Here is a 15,830-nt window from a genome sequence, read left to right as displayed (position 1 = left end):
AACTTCTTGAGCCAAAGAAAAAAAGGAAATACCACTGGGAAAATGGACAAAGGATATGGGGTGACCTTAATAAAAGGAGCAGAAAGTCATGAAATATTCAGACCATATTTATGGAAAAAGGTTGATTTAGAGCAATACTGGAATAGAGTTTATTTGTGTGTTTGTTTTGCCAATCCAATTGGAGAGTACTCACAATATACACAGGTACTGTTTACAAGTATGTGGCAATGGGAATTCAGCTGCCCAGAAGTACAGATGGAATTGTCTTCCCAAAGGACAATTTAGTAATATACACACTGGCATCTTTAAAATAATGAATACTATTTAACACTAAAATTTTAATACTATGGATTTATTTTTTAAAAGTAATCAGAGATATATGTAAAATATTCAGGTACAAGGATATAAGTAGGCATCATAATATTTTTGTTAAGTAGTAAATAATTCTAAAAAACTAAATATCTGAGGATACATTATTGGTTTGAGAAAATTTATGGCACACCCATCTGGTGAATATCTCTCAGATTTCAGAGAATATTTATGATATTTGAAAATGCTCACAGTATGTTGATTAACAAGAACAAGTTATAAAACAGAACAGATAGATTCACCCCAATGTACTTTACACACACACACACACACACACACACACACACACACACACACACACAAAGATGACTGAAAGGATGCCATATCTTGAGTGACATGATAATTAGTAATTTTTCTGCATTTTCCAAATTTTGCATAATAAAGGCATATAAGTTTCATAATCTGAAAAAAAGATTAAAATAAATGATATTCTTGATCCAGTTAGTCCCACTACTGAATATTTACCCAAAGAAAACAAAAACACTAATTTGAAAAGATACATACACCCCTATTTTTATAGCAGCATTATTTACAATCGCCAAGATAAAGAAGGAACCCAAGTGTCTATCAATAATTAAATGGATGAAGATGTGATACACACACACACACACACACACACACACACACACACACTGAAATATTACAAAGCCATAAAAAATAATCAAATCTTGCCATTTGTGACAACATGGATGGACCTAGAGGGTATTATGCTAAGTGAAGTAAGTCAGAGAAAGGCAAATACCATACGGTTTCACTTATATGTGGAATCTAAAAAACAAATGAACAAAGAAACAAACCACAAAATAAACTTTTGAATATAGAGAACAATCTGGCAGTTGCTGGAGGGGAGATGGGTAGGGGGATGGGTGAAATAAAAGGGCTTAAGAAGGACAAAATTCCAGTTATACAATAACATAGTCATAGAGATGTAAAGGACAGCTTAGAGAATATAGTCAATAATATTGTAATGACATTGTATGATGACAGATGGTGATTATACTTATTGTGATGAGCACTGAGTAATCTATATAATTACTAAATCAATATTTTGTACACCTGAAACATATAACATTGTATGTTAATTCTACTTCAATAAAAAATAATTAAAAATAAATAAATGGCATTTGTTTTTTATTTTCTTTACTTGCTATATAATTTTCTAAAGTTACTTAAGAATTTGATGTAGTTTGCAAATTTTGAACAGATATCATCATCTCAGTAAGTCCATAAGTACTATTTACTTGATGAAAATGAGTAACATTCAGGTAAAGGAAATAGGATATGTGATTAGATAATTATGTGAACATTTATATAATATGAGATGCTACTTTCTGCTAATCCACTCTTTTTTAGGCAGATTATGAATCCTCTGCATAACCTAGACTATATCACTAGCTGGCACAACTGAGGGATAATTATTATTCCAAGCAAATACATATCCCTTTTAATGTAGTCCTTTTGGTATTTCTCACTATATCACAGTATTTTCTTTTTAAAAAATTATCTTGGAATTAGATAATTTATTAACTTCTAATGCTCATTTCTCAAGTAAGATATAAAATTAACAATGTTAGCCACTCAACTGGTAGAGATGAATGCTTAATTGAGTTCAAGAACACATATTAAAATTTTAACTTTACAATAGCAGAACTCTTCTCTATCTTACTCAGAGTTAAACACCCCCATGCCTGCAATGGCATCAATCACACAATAAGCATTCAGGCAATATTTGTGGAATTAAGATATTAGTGAAGATCATTGTCTACTATGAACGGGCACTGGATATACAAAGAGGAATCAGTCAGGGTCCAAGCTTTCAAGAACTTAGACTCTGCGAGAGAGCACAACCACAGTTAATAAAACAAGTCCAAATACATGACTCAAACTTCTGTGAATACCAAGTATTTAAAAAAAAAGTAAAAAAAAAAAACAACCCTTTAAAACTGTGTTTATAAGACAAGTTGTAACTAACACTATGTATCACACTTTTCAATCATCTATAAAGATGAAATTAACAAATTTTGGTGCTCTGAGATGTTATTTAATTAAACTTTAAAATTACTTTTACTATTGCTTTATTAGTAGTACATTTTAATTAATTATAATATTAATTTTGGTAATTAAGTATGTTAAATTAGTCATCTAAATTAACCAGAAGTTTTGGATAAACTGAAGTGATTTCATGTACAAATGAAAGCCTAAAAGAAATAACATCCAGGGCCTAAAACTCTGAGAATGGAAAAAAAAAATATTTTAGGACATCCAAAGATGTATTCATGAATCTTGAAACTTCAGTGGCATGATTTATTGTTGTTGTTGTCCCATGCTTCTTTGTGAAAAATGACCTTCACTCATTAAGTAAAGAAGCCACTCATGGTAAAAGGGATTGTCTCAAGTGTTGTGGATGTGTGTGTTGTGTAAATGTATGAAAACTTCTATCTTGCTTTCTGTGTTGAATTACACATGGCAAAAAGGTGATTTTTCTCTTAAGTTCCAGCCTCTTTTTTTCTGTAATAAAGTTGTTTCTGTCACTGCATAATCATTCTGAACATCTTATGACAAAAGATGGAACTAGAATGAAGTCAGCAAACAGAAAGCTTTCCACACCAAAATGCCCTATATCTTGACAGGAAGATGCAGATGAAGTCCTCATCCTCCTGTCTACAAATCATACAGACACAGTTTGCACAAAATATCAACTTAAAATAAAGTAGCCACCTCTGAAAAATACATATGTTAGAACCCCTATGCTAATTTTAAGACAATCCTTGAATATACACTTTTGTGTTAACTTATAAATAGGAATGTCAGAATTAGCTTATCTGTTAGCACCACAGATTCACAATTAAGCATGTTGAAGAATTTGCTAACATTAAATATCCAGAAAACATCTTCATGTTATACGTCAAAAAAATTTACCTTCTATCAATACTTGAGTAATTGTAACCTTTTCATCCCTACAAAACTTTAAGGACTTTCTTTAATTTACTCTTGTATCAGCTGATAGAAAATTAGCAGCATGTCTGATTTCTGACCTTCTCTTTCATTTATCGCTCTTTACTGATTGGAGGACTTTAACAGGTGCTAGAGAGGAAAATTATGTTCTTTTGCTAAGAGCTCTATTCCAACCAGTATATGATACTCCTGATATTTACAAAGATACTACAAAAGTCTCCTTATGTACAACCCTTTTATCATACAAATGTAAGAGAAGCCAGATCAATTAAACTTTGGAAATAACGGACAAATAAAAGCATTGAAAATAAAATGTCCATATTGGCTTCTTACATACAAGGGTGATAAATTACTAGGAACTTTACAAAATGTCTTATTTGAGTTTCTCCTTCCACCCTTAAAAGAACACTTATAAAAAATCCATCCAAAATTCTCACTTTTAATCAACAGAAATCATCTAAAGGAAGAATGGTCTGTTTAGCACTCAGCTTAATGTGTTAATAGGAATTATTGTGCTGACAAACATTTTGAATAATTTCCTCTACATTTTAAGAATTTGTACACCACTAAACATAAGGAATTAATATAGCTACCATTCCTAGAGAATATGTAAACAACACCAATTGGCCAGCTTTTCTAACTACATCTAGAGTGTTTCCTAGCATGTTGTCTCATTGAATGAACTGTGCTTTTGGACTAAATCAGCACTTTGGTAAATTAAACTAACGTTTGAGGAATTAATGGAAAGACATATACAATTGACTTCACCCATTTCTATAAGCTAGTGTGATGAGCTAATGAAAAAAAAATTGTGGAAAGACATCTTTGATTTCTGTGAAAAATCTTATTTTTAACCCATAATTAACTTGTGGTTCAAGACTTTGGAGTGAGTTTATGCCTTGACCCCAAAGCACCACTAAACTGATAGAAAACACACCAAAGTAAATATATGAAATCGTAAGAATACCAGGAAAAACAAAGTACCAGCAAACCAGAAAATTTGATGGCCTCTTTTTTGATGGAAAGCAGATGAGGAAACTGTAGTCAACATGGTAGTATATGATACTATGCAATATGATGCAGAAAGGTATCATTTCTACCATAGACACATAGAATGCTATATAAGAAATCCTTTAAAATATGCATAATCAAGGTTGTAAATGAGAAAGATAAATTGTCAAGACCCAAAATGAAGAGGAAACTCAATGTTAGCTGGAATAAACCAAAGAAAAGAGGATCCTCCACAAAACAGGGGAATGTAAAGGATTCTGCTTATCTGCTGGAAAGAAAGGGTCTTCCAGGGATAGGCTGAAAATCAAGTTTTTGCCAAATTTGGTTGTAGGGTCTAAATTTATTCTCTCTGCATGTTAAGGTAATTTTAGGCCAAAAATTAACATAGAAGCTAGTACAAAATGGGGAAATTATAGAGCAAATCTAGAGGCAAAAGTGAAACAATGCTGTAGAGAAGCATCTTCAACTGTGATAATGCTGGTCTCTCACGGGAATCAACATCTGCTGAAGGTGAATCTGTCATAAAAGGAGATTATAAACACCGAAAGGAATAAACCGCCATAAGGGAGATTCTGCAGACACAAATAATGAAATAATTTGTCCCTAAGTAAACTAAAACTAATTGAATAATCAAAAATCAACTTGAAAATAAAAGAATTTTTAAAATAAGCAATAGAAATTACAGAAATCAAAAATATTTTCTGAAAAGAAAAATAAATTTATGAAATACAAATGACAGGAAATCACCCAGAGTGAAACACACAAAGGGAGATATAAAAATATATAAAATAAGACAAAGACAGAAGAACAGAAGAAGGTTCAAATACTTAATGAGCATCTTAGAGAAAATAAAGATGGAAAAGGGATAAAAGTAAATATATAGTAGCTGAGAATTTTTCAAAATTGAAGTTAGACAGAGTTAAGAACTTGTAGAGGCCAGAATGGTATAAATTTAAAACAAATCCACACCTACACACATTGTAATGAACCTAAAGACATCATTGCAAGGAGAAATTTTAAAAATCTACCAGAATGAAAGACAAATATATCTTCAAAGATGTTATAGTTAGACTATGAGCAGTCTTCTCATGAGCAAAATTATATTCCAGAAGAGCAATGAACAAAATATGCAAAAATGTCGAGAGAAAAAATTATTGGTCATCATGGAGTTCTGTAACCAACCGTATTATTATTTTAAAATGTGAGTAAAGTAAGTAAATTTTAGAAAGACAAACGGTAAGAGAGTTTAAGACTGTTTCTATAATGACCTTCAAATGGTCTTCAGTACACAGGAAATGAACCCACAAGATGTATGCATGTAGAAAGAAGAAATGGTTAATAAATAACTCAGAAAAACATGTCATAAATCTAAATAAACATTGATAAAATATTAGGAGAAGTTTAAAAACAAAGTAAAAATAAAATAGTAGAAACATGGACATTGGCAGAAATACCTTGGAAGAATTTAAAATAGCCATTGTCCTGTTTGTGAAAAGGATAGATACATTATCTTTAGCTTTTATTGGAAAACATAAAGTTTTATTTTATGTTAAAATATTTATGTTCATTAAAATGTAATAGAATAATTTTTAAGATAGTAAAAGTTGGAAAAATTGAATAGAGAATGCTTAATAAATACAATAAAAGATAGTAAACAATAAATACAATAAACTAAACTGTTGAAAATATCTCTGGGAAGTGAGATTAAAAATATGTGGGAAGACATTAATTTTTATTATTTTTCCTATAAATAAAAAAATTTCAAATTTTATTGTTGTTTCCAGGTTCACACATTACTTTTTTAGGACATTAAAATTTTAATTAAAGAAAAAAATAGAAAAAACAAAACGATTAACAACAGAAAAGAAATTCACAAGTGGTGGTTTTCTTTGGTGAAAGGAATTATGGCTTATTCTTTTCTTATGTTTTTCTGTATATTATTTTTATAGTTAGAAAATTAAATAAGCCATTTTTCTTGATCATCTCTGGTGCATGCAGAACTATCATTTCTATTTTTAGGCTATGTGAATCTGAGGACCAGCATCTCTGTTCTGTTCTCACAAGATTCCCTGAGCTCCATTTTCATATCTAACTATAATTTACACCTCCAAATTTAATTCTCTACTAAATACCCATTATAACTGATTAGATGATGATTAAAATTTTCATTTTTCATTGTTTTATATTATTTTTCACAATCAATCCCAGGCTTGTGGACAAAATATAAAAACAACTAATATAAAGAGTGCTTATTAATTTCAAGGCTTTCTTGAAGGTATTTTTCATATGTTAACCTACTTATTCCTCTTGTTATTACTATAAAGTCAGTTCTACTATTATTCCCATTATGGATGGGAAATGGAGATGTAGAGAGGCTAAGTTACTTGCTTTAGACCACAAAGGTATTTGTGCCAAATGTAGAGAAGAGCAAGTATATAGCTGATGTGTGGCCCTTCATTACAAAAGGCCTGCTTCCAGAATCTTGGTGTTGCTTTATACACACTGGAGAAAATGGAACTTCTTTTACCAGTAAGATTATTTCTTTTATACTTCATAGGATACATGACTCTCCCGTGGCTTCTTTTAAAAAATCTCAATATCTGAGTAATTTCATTCATGTATTGATTTAATTGAAAGCTCGTTATATATAAATTTTATGCCCACCCTAATAATAAAAATAATAAAAGAATAAAAATGAAAATATAATAATAAAATAATAAATACAAGAAGAATAAAAGAGTGACCAATGACTCTGACTCTGCTTTTTTTTCTTCCCTAGTATGCTCTGTGTTATGCCTTCATCACAGCAAGTATTAGAATATATACTACATACTAAATTTTGACTAGAATAGTTCTTGTCGCTATGAATAATGGGAGTAATTTCATTTTCTAATGAAATTTCTATTTAAAATAATTCTCCCAAACTGAAAGATTTTTACTTAAGTTTCATTAAATAAAGAGATTTTAATTCCTCTCTTGTTCTACAGAAACAACAAAGAGAAAGAAAAACACAGTGATGTGGTGGGATACAAAATCAAAGTAAAAAGCCTTCTGTCTTTAATAAAAATGCATGCAAATACAACCCTAAAACATAGATTCTGAAGCATATTTCCACTGCTGCCAAATACTAAACAAAAACAAAAACATGGACCTACATGAAGTGAGTGGGTGGAGGCATATAGGAAAGCTGACAAGTATTTTCTCCTTTATCTACTTTTAGGAGGATATAGATTGCCCCCAATCTGCTAGGTTATACCCCCTTTCCCCATATGTGCACAGCTTCACTCATTATCAACATCCCCACCACTGTGTGCATGGTTTTACAACTTGTTATAATCAATGAACCTACAATGATATATAATTATCACCCAAAATCCATAGTTCATACCAGGGTTCACTCCTGGTATTATATATTCTATGGGTTTAGACAAATACATAGTGACATGTATCTACCATGACAGTATCACACAGAATTGTTTCAGTGCCCTAAAAATCCTCTGTGCTTTCTCTATTCATCCCTCATGCATACACTTTTGAATAAAAATAAGATAAAAGGGAAAAAATTAAGAGAAACACAGCTGGAAAATGTAAATCTCAAGAAGAATCAGCCACAGTTTGAGCGAAGTGCTTAGACAATTACTCTTATATAGATTAAATATCTCTAAAACATAATCTTTCCTTGTATATTTTTAAAAAGAAAATCAAAATGAAATGAAAAAGCATAAAACTAAAAATAAATTTGGATAAAATGATCAGTGCAGAAGACAGACAAATGAGATCCAACATGCTCATAAGTGGTGATCCTGAAGAAAAGGAACAAGCAATATAATAACAATAAAAAAATCAAATACAGAGTGTAAAAACAACAACAAAATTGAAATATAAAAATCTCAAATCAATGTGGTACACCATATTCAAGTACAGCTGATGAAGACTGACTAACTCTAGGACATGCTATGGCAAAAACAAAACAAAATAAAAAAACCCAACCAACCAACCAACAAACAAAAAAACCCAAAGAATCATATGGACATGCATCAGAAAGAAGGAACTTATATTCAAGGATAGAAATTTCAGACATACCTAATAACCAATGGACAGCAACATTCAGTATGGGAAGTCTCCAGCATTGTTTACAAATATTTACAAGTTTTTAAAGAGAAAATTATGTTTGATTCAAGAAGCTTAATGAGTCAAAAGTAGGCAAAAGAAGAAAATGTTCTATGTAGTAACATAGAAAATATAGCATCTATGACTGTTTCTTTGGTGGGGGGTACTACTTAACAGTGAAATCCAACAATCCAAGAAATAATTCAAAATTAGGAATACAGGAATGATGAATTGAGTAGTAAGTAATTGGTAACAACTGATTTTTTTTCAAATTCCAAGTAAGTCTAACCAAGACTGTGTGAATTAAGCCAGAATGTAAATACTATAAATCTCAATAATGTAAAACTGATAATATAATTGAAGTTTAGGTGGTGTATGTAAGGAAAATAACCATAAAGAACTTGTGTTAATTTCTTTAACTATCATAACACAGACTTACAAGAGATTGTTTAATATTTAAACATGCATCCTAAAAATGGTGACTTTGAACTACTAATATTTTCTTAATCTTTGTTCTTAACTCGTGTTATTTTTATGGACCTAATATCTCCTTGGGGCAGGGGGGGAAACAAATACCTGAAATTTAGCAATTTCTTTTATTTTTTTCTATTTAATCAAAATCTAAAATAAATTCAATACTTTTTTTTAAAGAATAGGGTAAGATCATATTCTTTTAAAAGAATATCTATCAATCTATCATCTATCACTGATCACATGATCTAAATACTTATTTGCCAAAAACAAACAAAAACATACGATAAGAAAGCATTCTTCTAAAGTCTCTCCCTCTCATTTTGTTATTTGAACTTAGGCATAGGATGTCTACACATATTATGATTGTTTTTTACAGGTGACAAGATTTTTTTTGAACTTTTATGTTTAGCTTGAGTTATTTTTAAGGAGTATAGTTTATGCTACTTCATTCTAATTAATATGATGTTAAATACATAAGTGAAAAAATATATTTTGTAACCCTCCTCCTTCCACTAAAATAATAAAAAAAGGTACAAACTTACTTTTCTATAACTGAGTATTTTCATTTGTCAAAAACACAAACGTATGCAAACAACTTAATATACCTCACACTCTTTTCACAAGATAATTGTTTTTTTTGTCTAAGCTTAGACCAAATATGTATTAATTCTCCAAATGACAATGTGAATTTGTTTTCATTAGGGAAAGTTACATGGAGAATACTAAACAAACTATTCTGGCACTTCACTAGAAATGTTCAAAGGAAGTAATGCAGCGCAGTTTATAAATGACAAGCTTTTTGGCTAAGATGTGATAAGTTATGCATTTATATAACCTTATAAAAATTGCAAATTTATATATTTGAAATCTCTGGATTGCATAGCCATGATATTGCTTTAAAAAAATCACTGAAGCATCAAAGATGAAATGACTCCGTATTTCTGTTTGGTGTACAAATCATGTCAGTATTGTGTGTGTATGTTTGTTTTCTGAATCTGTGTAGGTTTACACATGTGTGAGGGGGGGTGGGACATGGGAGAATGTGCTTAAATATCTTATCTTATAAAATACAATGCACATAAATTGATGAAACCTTTAACAACAATAAAGATAAACCCATCAGATAAATATTGTTCAAAACTGGAAACTCAATATTCAACATATGGCTCTTTCTCTTGCAAGAAATTTTTAAAACCTTGCCACTGTAGATAAGATTATGAATACTTCATTTTCCAAACTGATTCTGTGTAATTCTACTGTTCTCCCTATTTTCTCTCAGTATAACGTCTGTTTAGTCATTCTGTGAATATTTCTCAGAGGACGTAGTCAGGATGCTGATTATTTAAACATAAGTAGTTTTCAATTGGAGAAGCAAGAACTATGAATTCCAATTTCTCCCCAAACCCCCAAAGTTGACAGTATTCCATTAACATAATGGGTTATATGTGCTAATCTCAGAGCTCTTATAAGTTTTGTTCCCAAGTCATCAACTTCTGAAACTTTTCATAAAGTATTACAGGTACCTTAATACTGACAAGCTTAACTACTGTAAATGGAAACTCCAGAAGCTATTATCTGGAAGCTGGGTGAGAAGTAAAATGCCAGACAGAATTTGGTGGGGTCATGTGACCTCCAGTCTTGCACTGCTCCCTTCACCAAATCCCTCCCCCAGGAAACTTTTTATAACCATTCCATTAAATCATCAGTCCGACACTGCAAACCCCACCTTTCTACCCTTTGATGAAAAAAAATTAGCAATAACATTTTCCCACTTGCCATCACAGAAAGGGTATGAAGCCATCTGAAAGTACCCGAATTAGCACTGTCATCCCGTCTTGCCCATTAGTTTTACTGCAGCAAAGACTGGTGAAACACTGAAAAATGTACCTGTAGTCTCTCTTTCCCTGGTTTGATCCTAAGCTCTCCAGAACACAGATTCAATACATTTTTTCTCACGAGGAATAAATGCATTTTAAGCATCAACATCATAGAAACATAGCATAAAGCAGTGACTTCTCCCCCAACCCCAGCTTTTACCTGTTACGCTAATACAAAGACATCGAAAGGGAGAAAAGCTGCAGCTTGCCCAGCAAAATTCTCATTGCAGCAGACAGCACAATTTTGTACTTACAGATCTTACCAGGGAAATGTCGGGATCTTTACAATTTTTCTGCAGAACTCTGTTTCAAGCTCTCAGCCAGGCATGCTGTGCATCCAGGCAGAACCAAGCCGTATGGAATGTCTATGCAGCTGGGAGATAATGGGACTCTTTTTCCCAGCTGGGACTGCGAGCCTTTTATCCACTGAGTATTGCGTGGCTCTTCTCTGGTCTTAGGCATGAAATCCGCTCCTCTCCTGCTGCATTCCTGACGGAACCTAGACAATTAGTTCTGGAGGCACATGTGCAAATCTCCCGTTTGGAACAGTCAAAAGGAAAATTCTCCCTATATTGAAAAAACAGCTCTATCTTCACCATCCTTCACAGAATGAGAGAGAGCTGCCAGCAGCTGCCATCCCAGGGGCATGAAAGATTAAATCCACCCTCCCCTTTCTTTGACTAGAGACAGTCACTCCTGTTGGGTCATCAGAAAAATCTCTCTTATTGAAAACTGGGTCAGGCGAACTACTTAGTAGGTTTCCAATAGGAAAGGAAGTCATTTTTTTTTCTTCCTCTGGTTTCACTGCATTGTCATTTGCAAGTGAAGATTAAGTCAGGCAAGGGTCTGCACTGATTTAGACAGTATTCGAACGGAAGTAAGCTTTCTGAAGCATGCCAGTAACTCCCACTACTAGTTAGGGTGAAGAGGAAAGGGACATAAAATCGAAGGATCTTATGCACTGTCACTAAATCCTTTCTAAATCATATTTTTAAAATCTATGCACGAGGCTTCTAAAAGACGGAGAAGTGTGTAAAGAAAGTGAAGTCAAGTCCAAAAGAGTATTGCTGCTCTCCTAGGTAACGTGCTTATAATCCCCAGAGGCCATGAACAAGTGTGCATGTGTTTGCAAAACAACTCTGTAAGGGAAAGAATGCTGTTCATGCTACACACCCTGCCCTCCAACTAAACTTTTTAATATGTTTGGGTCTTGTCATTGATTTGGAAGGGACTAACTTCTTACTGAAAAAAAGCTAACAACAATAAAAAAAAGCTAACAATAGGAAAAACAGCTGCATGCACACAGAGACACCAACACATACAAACATGGCTATAACATGAGAGCAGAATAATTGCTTGGGCTTATTTTCATGTTGTAATGAAAAGAAATTATACTCTCAGCATCTTAAAGTAAATGAATACTGGGAAAATAAATCCACAAAATAAAATGTGAGTAAACCAAAAGATAATCTTTCAGACTCAGTTTGCTTTTATCTGATGAGCCAGAAGGTTTCTATGGCTACATTTTTATACTATATCCTACAGATTTCCATGATTACATACTTCTGTAAATACATCAGTCATATACCTCATTTCTACATAGGGTCTAACCACCATCATAAGAGGCTTGAGAGAGGAATTACTGTTTCTTAACATTAGGTGTACTCAAAATGAGTACACAAGAAGGCAAACTGGATGAATTATTTTATAGTTGTGGTATTTGTCCTAATTGAATATCTAATTTTTTAAATGAAAAGTATCTCTGCCTCTTTCAAAATAAAAATATTATTTATTTATAAAAACACCAAAATGCTGGGCGCCTGGGTGGCTCAACTGGTTAAGTGTCTGCCTTCAGCTTAGGTCATGATCCCAGAGTCCTGGGATAGAGTCCTGCATCGGGCTTCTTGCTCAGCGGGGAGCCTGCTTCTCCCTCAACCCCTTCCCCCTACTCCTGATCTCTCTCTCTCTCTTTCTGTGTCTCTCGGATAAATAAATAAAATCTTAAAAAAAAAACAAAACAAAAAACACCAAAATGCTGAATTTTTCTACTGAGATAGGAGAAAAATAGTTACCTTGTAGTGGGTTTTTTCCTTGAAGAGGAATTCATTCAATTTAAAGGACACTCCTTTAGTTAAATCTCCAAAACTTCTACCCCATATTCCAAGACAGCTGATAGCTTTGCTACCCATTTCACTGATAAGAAAATAAGAATCAAAAGAGACCTTCAGTAGCTCCTACCACTGCAGCTAGTCATATGTGTGCATCTGTACCCATAAACTCTGCCTTCTTTCTGCTTTGGGTAAACCACACTCCTTCCACAGGACAAGCTCTCTATTGTGCTCCAGTTACCATGCTCTCTTACATATTCAAGAGACTGGTTCCAGGTATGCATCCCTCTCTCTTCAGAATCAACAGTTTTCCCTTCTCTTCATATCATTACAGCATAGAGATTTGCTGCTATTTTGCCCATCTTAAAAATCAACAACCTTTTTGACTTCACATCTTCCTCCAGCTACCATTTCATTTCCTTGCTTCTTTTTACATTAAAGCATCTTAAAAGAATTGGCTATACTCATTGTCTCCAAATAATCCTTTCTCATTCTATCTCGAATGCAATTTGATTGGTCTTTTGTCTCCCGTCCCTTACATCACTAGCAGCTCCTTCTCAAAAACTTCTGCTGGTATCTTCTCATTCTCTTAATCTTTAATCACTGTAGGGCAGTGGGATGTGCGTCAGCCTTCTAAATTAAGATCTATACACTAAAAACTACCAAGAATTACTGAGATAAGTAAAATAAAACCTAAATAAATGAAGAAATATACCATGTTCATGGACCGGAAAACTCAGTATTTTTAAGAGGTCAGTTATCTCCAAGTAGGTCTTTAGATTTGAAATGATTCCAGTTAAAGTCCTAGCAGGTTTTCTTGGGTTAATTATCGAATGATGCTAAAATTTATATGGGAATGAAACCAAGAAAGTAAAGATATATATGGAAATGAAGAAAAGTAAAATTAAAATGGTAACAAGGTTGGAAGACTTATACTTTGATTTTACCATTCACTACTAATTTAAACTGATCAAATTAGTACGGTATTGGCAATTTAGGTCAAAAGAATATAATATAAGGTCTAAAAATAGAACTACATTTATAGGGTCTATTGATATTAGACTATAGTGTCAAGACAGTTCAATGATAAAAGCTCATATTTCAAGAAATGATGCCTAAACAAATGAATATTCATTTGAAATAAATTAACTTTGAACATTACCTCAGACCATATACACGAAAAATAGCTTGAAATCGATCACAAACCTAAAGGTAAAACTTTCAACTCCTAGAAGAAAATATACAAGATCTTGGAATAGGCAAAGATTTGTTAAGACACACACTCACACATACACATTCGTATACAAAAACATGAAACCTAAGAGACAAAAAAATAGAAATATTGGGCTTCACCAAAATGAAAAATGGCTGATCTTTGAAATACATCATTAATGTATTTTTACAGCTCAATAACAAAACAAACAACCAATTAAAATAATTTTTAAAAAATATATGAACAAACATTTCACCAAAGATATCTGTATGACATTTAAATACATAAAAATGGGTATTCCACATCATTATATATCAAGGAAACATAAATTAAGCCCACATTGAAATACCACTGCACACCCATGAGAAAGGCCAAAATTAAGAACACTGAAAATTCCAAGGATTTTTGAGGATGTGAAGCAGCTAGAACTCTTACATCTGGCTGGTAGAAGTATAAAGTGTTAAAACTACCTTGAAAAGCAATTTGACAGTTCTTAAAATATGAAGCACCACTCTTAAATATTTTCCCAAAGGAACTGAAAGCATATGTCCATACAAAGATCTACAATAAAAATTCATGACAATTTTTTATAATAGGCAAATATTGGAAACAGCACAAATGCCCATCTGTAGGATAATAAATTAAAAATTGTGATACATTCAAAAATGTAAAACTAGTCAGCAATAAAAAGACAAGAATTCCTAATATTCACTATTTGAATTAATCTTTTTTAAAGATTTTATTTATTTGAGAGAGAGAGAGAGAGAATGAGCTTGGGGAGGGGCAGAGGGATAGGGAGAAGCAAACTCCCTGCTGAGCAGGAAACCCTACGCAGGGCTTAATCCTAGGACCCGGATATCATGACCTAAACTGAAGGCAGATGCTTAACTGACTGAGCCATCCAGGTGCCCTACTATTTGAATTAATCTTAAAAGAAAAATGCCAAAAATAATATATAGAAAAAAAAGTCAAAGCAATTCTACACTAACCAGGAAACAAAATGGTTGCTTAAGGCTGAGGTGGGTGAAGATTAAGTGCAAATAGATATAAGGGAATATTTTAAAGTGACAAAATATCCTGTTTCTGATTGTGACAGCAGTTACATGGGTATATGCATCTGAAAAATCTGATCAAACTGCAAAAATGAGTGATCTATTTGGGTCAATTTGAATCATTTATATTTTTCTAGGGGATGATGATGATGATGATGATGATGATGATGATGAGATACTGAAAGGTAACTTCTATAGCTCAAAATACATGGTAGGAAATGTTTTAAGTACTTAAATTGGTAATCTACATAATTTTCACAATAACCTGATTAGCATTACATTATTCTTTTCCACATCTAACAAACAAGGAAACTGAAGCACACAGCAGTTAACTGAATTGTCTAAGAGCATCCAAACAGGAGATGGAGGAGGGATCAATCCGAGGCAGTCTGGCTGAAGAATCTATAAAAATATTGATTTTATTATTCAAATCTTAATATTCTTTATATTTTATCTGCTTGACATGTCAAATCCTGTGAGAGGCATAGTAAATATTTCTTATAAAGATTTTTAAAATCAAGTAATCTTAATTTTCAGAGAAGCTTTAGCACTATATATTTTTCTACTACATTGCTTAGTGGATTAAGGGTGTGTGTGTGTATTGTGTATATATGTATGTGTATATACATATATAGGACTATATATATCTCACTATATATAA

General features: G+C 32.4%; 1 protein-coding gene across 1 annotated transcript in view; it reads right to left on the bottom strand.

Moving 5' to 3' along the window:
* The window catches only part of CNTN6 (contactin 6), a 273,814-nt gene extending 262,371 nt beyond the window's left edge, over positions 1-11,443 (bottom strand). The window contains 1 exon segment of the mRNA XM_027587787.1: positions 11,060-11,443. The gene's annotated coding sequence lies outside the window, so the exon portion shown is untranslated.
* Positions 11,444-15,830: the final 4,387 nt, after the last annotated feature.

This window comes from Zalophus californianus, chromosome 1 (assembly GCF_009762305.2).
Source record: "Zalophus californianus isolate mZalCal1 chromosome 1, mZalCal1.pri.v2, whole genome shotgun sequence".
NCBI lineage: Eukaryota > Metazoa > Chordata > Mammalia > Carnivora > Otariidae > Zalophus > Zalophus californianus.
This window is presented reverse-complemented; position numbering and strand designations above follow the sequence as displayed.